The sequence below is a fragment of the Sinocyclocheilus anshuiensis genome, unplaced genomic scaffold (assembly GCF_001515605.1).
Source record: "Sinocyclocheilus anshuiensis isolate Anshui unplaced genomic scaffold, SAMN03320099.WGS_v1.1 scaffold3172, whole genome shotgun sequence".
NCBI lineage: Eukaryota > Metazoa > Chordata > Actinopteri > Cypriniformes > Cyprinidae > Sinocyclocheilus > Sinocyclocheilus anshuiensis.
Window position 1 is genome coordinate 26,216 of NW_015548403.1, and position 4,848 is coordinate 31,063.

The 4,848-nt window shown below is 37.7% G+C and overlaps 1 pseudogene; it reads right to left on the minus strand.

Annotated features, from left to right (window-relative positions):
* Nucleotides 1-3,670: 3,670 nt before the first annotated feature.
* The window catches only part of LOC107656728 (desmoglein-2-like), a 10,864-nt pseudogene continuing 9,686 nt past the window's right edge, over nt 3,671-4,848 (minus strand).

A 4,848-nucleotide genomic window follows, 5' to 3' on the forward strand; every position in this document is an offset into this window, starting at 1 on the left:
TAAATTCTTTAAAAATCCTACAATGTGATTTTCTGGATTTTTTTTTCTCATTTTGTCTCTCATAGTTGAGGTATACCTATGATGAAAATTACAGGCCTCTCTCATCTTTTTAAGTGGGAGAACTTGCACAATTGGTGGCTGACTAAATACTTTTTTTCCCCACTGTATATATATATAAGTCGAACAGGCACTTTGTATCTGTGAAATGCTGGCTCAGTGGTGTCATGCACAGAAGGTGTGACTTGAGTTTATTAATGAAATTTGGATAATGCATGACCTTTGCCAGTGTTGGGGAAACTACTTTGAAACTACAAGCTAATATTGATTCAAAGTAAAACTAATAATAATAATAGTAATAAAAAAAACAAAACTAAACAAAAACCTATAAGCAAAAAGTAGTTAACTATATTGATATCCTTAAAGGGATAGTTCACCAAAAAATTCTGTGTAATTCTGTGTGAATTTGTGTAACGGTTGACGGTCCCCATTTACTTTTTTTTTTTTTTTTACTGAGGAGGTTATTGGGGACCATCAAATGTTTTGTAAAATATCTTCTTTTGTGTTAAGAATAAGAAAGAAATTCATACAGGTTTGGAACTTGAGGGTAAATGATGACAGAATTATCATTTTTGGGTGAACTATCCCTTTAAGGGGGCAAAAAAACAATGAATGTTATTAATGAATTCAGTTAGGTTGACAATATCAAGCTTGAATTTGTAAATACTAATTTCAACAAAATGTATAATTCACATAAGCAAGTCAATATACTGTGTGCACTAAAGTACAGTAAATGAACAGATTCACCAAAACAATTCCCTAGTTTGACTTACAGGATCCATCCAAATGAAGGGATTTACTATAATGAATCAGACCATCCACCTCTACCCTTCACAAAGACCATGCCACTCTCACACCACACATCATGTTCTCACGCAGTGAAAAAGACATTGTGGAGCAAAGAGGAATCTGACAACATGCCGGCAGACAAGACAGAGCAGGTTAATTTTGGTAGGAAACAAAGTCTCCCAGCTTTTTCAAATTCTGTCATTTTTTTAAAGAAATTAAAAGAATAAATACTGTTTTGTGGCTCTTGAATGTGCATTGACAGATCGCTGTAGTGCCGCAGGAGCTCTTTAAAAAAAAAAAAGCATCAATTTTTTTCTTTTCATGCTACTTGCTGAAACCTGCCTTACCACGCAGTCATAAATTTGCAACTAGCTTTCAACATGAGTCCTCATGCCACAGGGTATGAGCTGAAGAATGAGAATGACAATTCAGCGGAACCTTTTCAGCAAACATAAGACTGTCACTTATGTGATTTAAAACTATTTCAAGGAGTCCAATTCCCACGCTTTGCCCAATTCAAAATGGATGATGCCGTGAATCACTATTCTAAGAGCTTATTTGACAGTTTACTTTCATCCTGTTCAAACTTATCAGATCTGATTGTTTATCAGGAAGGACTGAAAAAGTATGAGTCAGACAAGCATCATATTCTTATAGTAAGTCGGCATATTCCTCTAAGGGTTAACAGTAAAACTGTCAAGCTGACAACACATGACTCACAACAGTAACAAATGAAAAACGAGATTCTGCAGAGCTAGAGCATTAAAGGACTTTATTATTATTGTCAAAAAATCCCCACGATTTAAGATTTCCATTAAGGCAGAGTAAATCACCACTGGATAATCACCAAAATCATCAGTATGTAATTAAACAAGAAAATAGATTAGTCAGTGTGTACAAAAGCACTTTTTGAAAATTAAAAAAGAAACAGAAAAATGTGATACATTTTGACAAACATTATATAGCATTATTATTATTATTATTATTATTATTATTTTAAGTTTACAAAAAGTTTTGGCCTTTGCCATTTTTATTGATGGTTAAAATAGAGAAATAACAATAAATTAATGAGAACAGCAGGAGGACAGGATCAGGATACAACATTAGTTGGATTAAAACTCTCACATCTTGTGTGAGCACCTGGAGCACATATTCAACTTTTGTTGAGGATTTCTTACTTTTCCTATGCTTATAGTTTCTTCCCACAGGCCATCTCCATCTGTAACACTTAGCTCACATACATAGTGTTCTTTACTGTTCACGTCTGTCCATGTGAATGCCAATGAACCTCAAGGCCCAAACAGTCCAGATGGTGTCTGCATAGACACTTCTCTCTGACTGAATGAACAGTGCAAGAGATGATCTGTTAGCGAGGACATTTATTGACAATTAGTAACTTCAGCTGAAGAAAAAGCGGCTGGATTTTCAAGTTGTGCTTCACAAGCGTGTTCTCCTTTTGTATGCGCTACTCTTTCTTTACATTCTCCGAGAGAGAAGCAGCGTTTTGCTTCAGGGTTAAATGTCTTTTGAACTTAAAAAAAAAAAAAAATCTTTGCTTTTGAGTCACTTTCTTCTTGTCATGCATTGACATCTTTTGACGGACAGACACTGGCTTGTCTCAAAGCCTAGTGAGCTGTCTAAGGGGGAGTTGTCTTCTATACCAGTGGCTCTCAATTCCAGTCCTCGCGACCCCCGGCTCTGCACGTTTTATTTATGTATTATGTATTATGTATTATGTTTCTCTAACCACTTCAGACGTTTGTTCTATTCGACCGTAAGTGCCCTGCGAAGTGGACATCACAGGATATTCCGCCATGATTCCAGTTCGAAGGGAGCGTATATGTTCCATTCAAAGGGCATTAAAGTGTGCGAGACGTGAATTTAAATTGTATTTATTTACAGAAGTATGTTATGTCACACTTCACACTTCTCTAGTAAGTTTCGTCTGTGTGTGAAGACGCTGCAGGCCATGGCGTAGCACAAATCCATGAATGAATGTTCTAAAGTGAAGTGAACTTAAATGGATTTCCCGTGCTCAGGGAGTAGGGAGCTGGTTATCTGTTAAATAAGAGAGACATGCAAAATGTGCAGAGGTGGGCGGGGGTCGCGAGGACTGGAATTGAGAACCGCTGTTCTATTCAGACATCAACCAATAAGGAACTCCATGAGTGATTAATCTGATGTTCTTCATAGACAGCAACAGCCACTCTTGTAGACATGCATTGTGCTTATCATGTTCATTTTGATGCTAGCATGTTCAAAAGCACAACAAATAAGCACAAAATATATACTACACAAAAATATTGGATGAAAATTAGAGGAATTATTCCATCAACACTGTTCTTATATTACTCACAGCACAGCCCTATCCAGTAAATTTCCGACAAGCTTTTACCAACATTATATCTAATATATTATAGACTACCGTTCAAAAGTTCAAAAAGGTCAGTAAGTTTATTTTAATAATTTTTTCTTCAGCAAGGATGCATTAAATTGATTAAAATTTACAGTAAAGACAATCTTTGTTTAAAAAAAAAACAAAAAGATTTCAAAATAATCTGTTCTTTTGAACTTTCTATTCATCAAATAATCCGAAAAAAATAATCAGTTTTCATTATTGATAATAACAAGAAATGTGTCCTGAGCATCAAATCTATCTATCTATCTATCTATCTATCTATCTATCTATCTATCCATCCATCCATCCATCCATCCATCCATCCATCCATCCATCCATCCATCCATCATCTTTTTTTCTCTCTCTTGAAAGGGGGTTAATTTTGTCCCCTGTCTTTGGGGCTTCTCTTCTTGGATCTTTTCATATCTATTTAGATGCCGCAGTATCTTTTACTTTAGGGTCCACTCCTTTAGTACCCAGCGTCTCAGATGGTATCTTCTTTTTCTTTTGTTTGCTCAGTGTTGGAACATCAGCAAGCAAGATTGGAGGTGTGCCAGTCACCCCTTGCATTGCGTTCTCATGAAATTGCATCGGCATTAGCAGTACACCGCCAGGCGATCCGATGGGAGATGAGACAGGGCTACATCCCATCGCAGCCTCCTGTTCCTGTCCTGCCGTTTGCAGCTGTATTGGCTGAATATCAGCTACAGGGGCTCCATTAATCACGTACATTGCTTGTTGTCCTCGGCTCAGAGACGCCTGTGAAACGTTTCCACCTTGGAGTATCAAACCTTCAGTCCCAGGTTTCCCATTTATTACATACAAACCCTGAGTGGGACTCTCAACAAAAACCGTGTTTGGAATGTGCTGCTCCACCAGGTAGAATAGAGGCTGCTGTTGCACAAAAAGCGTCTGGCTTGCTTTGGCACTTGGAAGCGTGGCTGATTTATTAACCGTCTCAACTTTGGTAACAGAGCTTTGCTGTACTTCCTGTGGAGGTGGGATGGTTTTGGTTATCTGGGTAGTGTTAGTGCTGATGGAGCTCTCGGTTTTGAAGCTGGTTTCATCCGATTTGACTACTTGCTCAGTTTTGGGAGGTGGTAAAGAAGGCTTTGGAGGATGGCATAGTTCCGCTAATGTAAGGAACTTTGACCCGAGGTTGTTAAGGAACTCCAGGTCATAGTCAGACTCAAGGAGGCTGCAACGACCAACAGAGCCAGCAGGGGTGCCTTGACCCTCGTACTCATACAACAGAAGACCGTCTGTCAGAGGAGGGTTCGCTGCAAGACAGCTTACTTTCTGCAATAAAGAATCAAATTAAAATTCTGTCTTAATTTATTCAGCCTCATGTCATTCCAAACCCTATATAACCCGTTTTGTTGAACACGAAGTTTGATTTATTAATTTTTTTAAGAATATCCTGCACTCTCAGAAAAAAAGGTACAAAAGCTGTCACTGGGGCAGTACCCTTCCTAAAGGTGTATCTTTGTACCCTTTTTACTCCTAAAGGATACATATTAGTACGTTGAAGTACATATTAGTACCTAAAGTGTACATATCAGTCCCTAAGTAGTACTTTTTAAAATGGTACCGCCTCCGTTTTA